At 43.0% G+C, this 8,381-nt stretch overlaps 1 pseudogene; it reads right to left on the bottom strand.

Moving 5' to 3' along the window:
- Positions 1 to 6,129: 6,129 nt before the first annotated feature.
- LOC103252872 lies at positions 6,130 to 8,065 on the bottom strand (annotated as a pseudogene).
- Between the last annotated feature and the right edge of the window lie 316 nt (positions 8,066 to 8,381).

Raw genomic sequence — 8,381 nt, forward strand, 5'->3', positions numbered from 1 at the left:
CAGTGAATATTACCCATAATCACAATGCTTAAAAATTATAGACATTAACAAATAAAAACTTACTCCCCACTACCTTCTTCTCCCCCCACTCTTTGCCTCCAACTGCTTATTACTACTGCCTCCTGGCATTTTTAATCTTTAGAATAATTTATAGTTTAGAAGGAAAGAGGAGCTCTGAGTCCTTTTCCACTGAGCAGCCTGCAGCTCATCTAAAAGCACAGCAACACCGTCAGGAGACAAAGGAGAGGAAGTGGATGATGGAGCGAGAGAAAGGTGGCAAGAGAAAGTGACAGAAAAGGGCTGGAAATGCCTGGGGAAAGGGTACGGGGTCAGAGAATGTCAGTGCCCATTTAGTCTTGTCTCTCTGTTTATAGATGTGGTTTCCAGCCCTCAGCTCTTAATGCATCTTGGAGAACAGAATTCTGTCACTAATAAAGATAATGGAGATGATAAAGCCACAGCAATGTTTTCTTGAGTATTTACTATGTGCCAAGTCCTTAAAATGCATCATCTCCTTTAATTCCTGTAACAGTCCTATTATTGTCTCCATTTTACAGAAGGAGAAACTGAGGTCTGAATTTTCAAGTGCAGTTCAAAGTTACCAGCTAGCTGATGGAGTTCAGAATCCCAGTTGGACCCCGTGCATGCATGCCTTTTGTAGCATAATAATCCTGCAGACACACCTGGGCTCTCTTTGGCTATGCAGAAGAAAAGTATTTCTTAAAGCTGTCCTGGAAACCATGGGGGAAACAGCATTCTGCAGTATTTTCAGAAACCCCTCCCCAGCCTAAATCAGAAAGGATTCCTGCATGCTCTTTCCTCCTGATAGGAAATTTCTAGAAGGCAGAAATAGTTCTTAGTCATACGTAGACTGATTGTTTTGTAGACTCTGTGACTTAAAAATAAGGGGACACAAAACCATCAAAAATGATACCCAGGCAGTACTAGACAGAAAGCAGAGCCACTAATAAGGGAAGTTCATGGATGATTAAGAAGTGGCAATATTACTGAACAGTACCCTAAAGCTTAGCTTCTAGGAAGCTAAATAAAAGGTTTAGGCAATCAGAAAGTAATAAAATACAAACATTACTGGTAATTATTGACATAGATGAATGTCAAGGTAGGAGGACTTTGGAGAAATGCTTAAATGGAAATAACTGGGAGGTTCGAGGAGGCCTGGAAGAAGGGTTTGGAGTGTGTGAGGGGCTGGGTGCAAGCTCAGGGGAAGCACAGCTTTCTTCAGTCTGTGGGAATACATAGTGGAAGGAATTAACTTAGGTTGGATGTGGGGCCAGTGGGCTGATGGAGTGGTAAGGAAATGCATTCAGATGCTAGCCTGTTGGGACTATGATGTCTCTCTGAGGGGCAGTGGTCCCTTCTGGATGTGCTGCCTCTGTTCCTTGACACCTGCTGCCACTTACCAGCAATGAGTCTGTAGACCAGCTCTGCAGGCCAATCTGTGGGGTCAGAACAGAAGGCACAGCTATTCCCTGGGCTAATGGAATTGTAGGCACATGGCTTGGGAGGAAATAATCCCCAAAGGTTTGAAAAGTCAAACTCATTAAGGATGCCAAGGAAATAATCATTGATTGAAAGCACTGTGTGCCGGGCACTCTGCCTGGGGCTTTAGACAAGTTATTTTGCTGAAGGTTTTCAACCAACAGAAGAGACATAGGTAAAATTGTTTAAGCAGATGTTAAACCTACCAAGAGATGGTCAGTCCAATGAACAAAGAGAAGGAAGTACTGAGTCCTTCATGACTGTTGGAAGGGTAGGGGCTGGTAGATGGACACTTGTGATGATTGATGATGATGGCATTAGACTGTCACATCTTGGTTACTGGCTTGGAGCTTAGGTTTGTAGGGGAGAGTTCAGAGGTGTTGGCAGGGAGAGGGAATGTGAGGGTTCCCTCCGCAAGTGGTTAGGAACATGGACTTTGGAAGGCCGCAGGGTTCTAAGACTCACTTACTATGGAACCTTGGGCAAGTTACTCAACCTCTCAGTCCCTCAGTTTGCTCATCTGTAAAATGGGGCTCATTATTTCATTCCTTTATAAGGCTCTCTATATAAAGATATATATATATAATATATATATGTATATATATATATATATATATATATATATATATATGTAAAGTATTTAGAACAGTGCCTGGAACATAAACCCTACTTAAATATTAATAATTATTATTGATTATTATCAATAAGAGACCAAGAAAGACTGCCAGTAATTAAAATAGTCAATATTTATTGAGCACATGTTGTTTTTCAGCCTTTTGCACTTTACATAGGATAGGACTGAGACTTAGAGAGTTAAGTACCTTGCCTGGGGCTACTGTAAGTGGCAGAGATGGTACTCTAACCTGAGGTTCTCTTCTTCTAAGTCTGTGTTTTTTTTTAAAAAGTTTAAATTCAGGAGGCATATGTGCAGGCTTGACACATGGGTACATAACGTGACGGTAAGGTTTGGGCTTCTATTGAACTCATCATCCAAATGTAAACATGGTACCCAATGGGCAGCTTTCAACCTTTGCTCCCCTCCCTCCATCCCCCCCATTAGGGATCCCAGTGTCAGTTCTCATCCCTGTGTACACGTGTACCCAAAGTTTAGCTCCTGCTTATGTGCTTAAAAGCAGGAAGGAGCCGGGCTCGGTGGCTCAGCCTGTTATCCCACGCCTTTGGGAGGTTGAGGTGAGTGGATTGCCTGAGCCCGCGGGTTCGAGACCCGCCTGGGCAGCGAGACCTCATCTCTACAATAAATCAAAAAAATCAGCCGGGCGTGGTAGTGCATGCCTGTAATTCCGGCTACTTGGAAGGCTGAGGCAGAAGGATCGCCGGAGCCCAGCAGGTCGAGGCTGCGGTGGCTGGGAGCGGCCACTGCACTCCAGTCTGGGTGACAGAGTGAGACTCCGACTCAAAAAAAAAAAAAAAGGCAGGAAGGAACAGAAAGGAGGTCGCCTGAGTATGTGTGATGAGCTACCTTTACTTCACTAATACTTATATTTGGAAGGAGACCAGAACAGAGGCAGAAGTGTCATGCTCCAACTGTTCGAGGAGTGTGAATAGTTTTTTCTTACTTTTTTGGCTCTTTAATTTGCCATTTTTTTCTATTGAATAATTGTTCCTCTTTGTACTGTGCAGTGGTTTTCAAACTTGGCTGCATATTAGAGTCACCTGGGGAGCTTTTCCCAGGCTCATGCCAGATCAATTACATGGAAATCTCAGGGGATGGGACCCAGGCACCAGAAATGTAAAAATATTCCCAGGTGATGCCAACATGCTGCAGAGTTTGAGTTCACTGCCTCGAAGTTTCTCGGCCATAGACGCTTATTTGAATTATCTAGCGATTTTTAAATAACACTCAAGCTCTGTCCTCCTAGACACCAATACACTTGGTCTGGGCTAGAGCTTTGGCACCGTGTCGAGTAAAGAATCCCCAGGTGATTTAAATGTGCAGCCAGACTGGAGAACCATAGTAATCAAATAGACTTTAGGTAGCAACCCAGAAGATTTTTTAAAAAAAGGAGTTAGCAGCTACTCGGAAGGCTGAGGTGGAAGGATCCCCAGAGCCCAGCAGGTGAGGCTGCAGTGGCCGGGAGCGGCCACTGCACTCCAGTCTGGGCGACTGAGGGAGACTCCAACTCAAAAAAAAAATAAATAAAATAAAAATAAAAAAATAAAAAAGGAGTTGGAAGGCCGGTGTGGTAGTTTATGTCTGTAATCCCAGCACTTTAGGAGGCAGAAGCAAGAGGATTGCCTGAGCCTAGGGGTTTGAGACCAGCCTGTGCAACTTGGCGAGACCTCGTCTCTACAATAAATCCAACAATTAGCTGAGTGTGATGCATGCACCTGTAGTTCCAATTATTTGGAAGACTGAGGCAGAAGGATTGCCTGACCCAGCAGGTCAAAGCTGCTGTAGCGTGAGCATACCACTGCACTGGCAACAGAATGAGACTCTGACTCAAAATAAATAAATAAAATAAAAAAAGAGTTAGGCCAAATTGAGAACATTTATATATGCCAGTGATTTAACATGCTTATGACTTTGTGTTGATTTCACATTCTGCATCTTTTTGTGGCAAATCTCAGTTAATAAGGAACACCATACATTGAGATTTATTAGAATGAAAAGGGCCATAAAATAGATAACATTCAAATGTTCATGAGACATAATCCAAGGGAATATTTTGGGGCATCCTAAGAGCTATTGGGGCACGTGCAAAATGATAAAGTAACGAGAAAGCACTGAAGAAACAAGACCGTCTCATTCTCTTTGCTCATAGTCTCACACTGTGTAACCTTCATGATGCTAGTAACAGCTGTGGCCCCTGTCATATCTTCAGCTAGCCCCTTCCAGTATGTGTCTCTTATGAAAAGTCTCTGTGGTGAACTGGGTGGAGGGAAAATGACAGATTGTACTTGCTGGCGAGGATGGAGCAGAGCCTATCCTGCAAGAATGATTTACAGGCTGCAATTTGGGTGAAGTTGGAGCTTCCTCTGTCTATCTGTGGCTGGCACCTAGCCTGACCATGAGGTAAGTTATAAAGTGGGCAGCGAGCCTTCGATATTTATTCCCCTTCCGCCTTCTCCCAACTCCCTTCACCCACCTGCGTATTTGCTCTCCTAAGCAGCATGGTCATCAGTGGAAAGCTTGTGTGTTTTAACCCTAATATGACCATTAGATGGCTGGGTGACTTTGAGTAAACCCTTTACTTTACTGAGCCTTCATTTTCCCATCTATAAAATGGGGCCTATAGTACTGATTTCGAAGACTGTAATCAATATTAGTAGCCCATAGAAGGGTGCTTTGTGTATTTTACCTGCTGCAGGCTAGTGTGTGGGAAAAAAGGTTTTGTGGTCCACACAGGCCTATGTGCTGGTAATTGTGGTTGGGCCAGCAGAACGAGAACATATTTGTCTGGGAACTGCATCTCACCATAAACTTGTGCACCCCCGCTTTCATCATAGGGATTAGTCACTCCTACTGGTTTCCATGGAAATGTGGAAATTCATCCATCTTTCATTTCACATGATGATGAACTGGGAACTTGGGAACTTAGAGTTTCTGGAAGTGCTCATTACATTCTAAGTGAAAATATCTAATCAATTTCAATCACCAATATTCTTGGCAAGTAATGCTGAAAGTTATTGCCTCCTTTATTTTACTAATTGAGGGTCTCTGGGGAAAGGACCAACACACATCATTAAAAAAAAAAAACCTCACTTGTAGGAGTGTACATCTGGTATTTACTTTGGATATGTGCATCTATGAAACAGGATTCAGGTTATAGCTAACCTTTGAATAGGGGATGTCCCAAAAATTAATTTGTAAATCAGAAGTTTGGTATTATAAGGACTTTTTTCCCCTTAGAAAACTTACTGTGTACACATGGTGCTTGGTCTATTTGTAAATGTCTTTGAATCATAATGTAGCTAAATTGCTGCTGTTAATTAATTCTATATTTAATTATGGAATGGGACTCCCAGGGCATGCAAAATGAGAAAGGGGTCTCAGCTAGTCTTTGGCACTCACCTATCCCAGGCAGACTTCTGGAACAGGCCAAGCATATCATTAGCACACTCTTACTCCCCTGTACCCCTTGTCTGCCTACTGGGGCTCTCTCCTTTCACTCCCCCACCTCCAACCGCAGTGTCCTAAGTGCTTCCCAGAGGCCACCACTGTGGCATCTCTGTCACAGGAGCCTCTGCTTCAGACCACCCCTCTTGCCTTCCTCTGCCTGCCCAATGGAAACATTGCAGCTGATCTCAGCTAGGAGTCAGAGGGGAAGGGTGTAGATTAAATTAATTCACACTATTGTCTGAATGACCGATATCCTGGTGTGTGTATGCTGCTATTTTTAATTTTAATTTTATTTATTTATGTATTTTTTTGGTGCCAATTTTTAAGTAGTTTTATTTAAGACATTGCATTTTCCACTTACAATACAGTGCTTATAAAGTGCAATGTTAATTCCTTCCCCTGTGCACATATTCCATATTCAAGTATTGAGAATGCCCAGTAATTTACTATAGCAGCTCAACTTTAAAAACTGCCACAGAATTTGCTGCTAATTTGAGTCCTTCAATGTTAATGGTGTGGAACAATGCTACATCTATACTTGGGCTGCCTTAATCAACCTCTTTGACGGTGGGCCCTGAGGAAGCACCACCAGAGGGAGGAGCTCCACCACCAGGGAATCCCCCAGGCATTCTTCCTGGCATGCCTCCTGCACTCTGGTACAGCTTGGTAATGATGGGGTTGCAGACTTTCTCAGTTCTTTTTGCTGGTGTTCAAATTCTTCTTTCTCTGCAGTCTGATTCTTATCAAGCCAGCTGATAATTTCATTCCACTTATCAATAATCTTCTATTTGTCCTCACCATTGGTCTTGCCTTGAAGTTTCTCATCTTCAACAGTTGCCTTCATGTTGAACGCATAGGATTCAAGTGAATTCTTGGATGACACTTTGTCTCTCTGCTTCTCATCTTCAGCTTTGCACTTTTCAGTCCCCTGGACCATACGCTCAATGTCTTCCTTGCTCAAACGACCCTTGTCATTAGTGATAGTGATTTTATTCTCTTTTCCTGTGCTCTTATCCACAGCAGAGATGTTGAGAATGCCATTGGCATCAATATCAAAAGTGACTTCAATTTGAGGAACATCACGGGGTGCAGGAGGTGTGCCTGTGAGTTCAAACTTGCCAAGCAGATTGTTATCCTTGGTCATGGCATACTCACCTTCATAAACCTGAATGAGCTCACCAGGCTGGTTGTCAGAATAGGTAGTGAAAGTCTGTGTCTACTTGGTAGGAATGGTAGTATTGTGCTTAATGAGGACAGTCATGACTCCATCAGCAGTTTCAATACCAAGGGAAAGAGGAGTGACATCCAACAGCAGCAAATCTTGTACATTTTCAGATTTGTCTCCAGATAAGATGGCTGCCTGGACAGCTGCACCATAATTAACAGCCTCATCAGGATTGATGTTCTTATTCAGCTCTTTTCCATTGAAGAAATCTTGTAGAAGCTTCAGAATCTTGGGGATACGAGTAGAACCACCAAACAGGACAGTATCATGGATCTGTGGCTTGTCTAGTTTGGCATCTCGGAGGGCTTTCTCTACTGGGTCTAGGGTGCCACAGAACAGGTCAGCATTCAATTCTTCAAATCGGGCATGGGTAATGGAAGTATAAAAGTTGATTCCCTCGTAGAGAGAATCGATCTCAATAATTGCCTGGGTACTGGAAGAGAGAGTACACTTAGCACGTTCGCAAGCAGTATGGGGATGCTGGACAGCTCTCTTGTTCTCATTGATGTCCTTCTTATGCTTATGCCTAAACTCAGCAATGAAATGGCTGACCATTTGGTTGTCAGAGTCTTCTCCACCAAGTGAGTGTCTCCAGCTATAGACTTGACTTCAAAGATTCCATCCTCAATAGTGAGGATTGACACATCAAAGGTGCTACCTCCTAGGTCAAAGATCAGCACATTTCTTTCAGCTCCAATCTTTTTGTCTAAGCCATAAGCAATTGCTGCTGCAGTTGGCTCATTGATAATTCTACGTACATTGAGGTCAGCAATAGTTCCAGCATCTTTGGTAGCCTGCCACTGAGAGTCATTAAAGTAAACCGGCACTGTGACCACGGCATTGGTAACAGTCTTCCCGAGATAGACCTCTGCAATTTCCTTCATCTTTGTCAGAAACAGATGACACCTCCTCTGAATAGAAGCTTTTTGTCTGTCTCTTGTATTCTACTTGTATCTTGGCCTGCCTGCATCATTCACCACCATGAACAGCCAATGCTTCATATCAGACTGGACAACAGCATCATCGAATCTGCATCCAATCAGATGTTTGGCATCGAAAACCGTGTTGCTAGAGTTCACTGCAACTTGATTCTTTGCGGCATCACTGATCAATCGTTTGGTATCAGTAAAGGCGACATAACTCGGAGTGGTTCGGTTTCCCTGATCATTGGCAATTATCTCTACTTTTCTGTGCTGGAAAACAACCACATAGGAGTAGGTGGTGCCAAGATCAATAACAAATACAGGCCCCTTAAACATGGTTGCTTGTGTGTAGGCCTGAGCCGGGTTAAGAAGAGCATGCACAAATCCCAGGAGTCGGCGCCGTGCTCAATTGCTATTTTTTAGAACAGAGAATTTTCTTTTCTCCTTCCTCCTTCCTCTGCAATCACTTTTTTCCCAGCAGAAAAACATTTCAGGTCATTTGACAAAGTGAAGTGAAAGAATTCAGACAACCTGGAAGAAAATTTTTGTGGGCAGACAGCCACAACAGAGGTAATATATCTCACCTGAGAGTTTTTCCTAATTTCAGCTTTTTTAAAAAAGCCAGCCCTTTTAAAAGTATGTCTGTTATTTG

The sequence above is a fragment of the Carlito syrichta genome, unplaced genomic scaffold (genome assembly GCF_000164805.1).
Source record: "Carlito syrichta isolate Samal-C Ts95f unplaced genomic scaffold, Tarsius_syrichta-2.0.1 Scaffold174362, whole genome shotgun sequence".
Classification (NCBI taxonomy): Eukaryota; Metazoa; Chordata; class Mammalia; order Primates; family Tarsiidae; genus Carlito; species Carlito syrichta.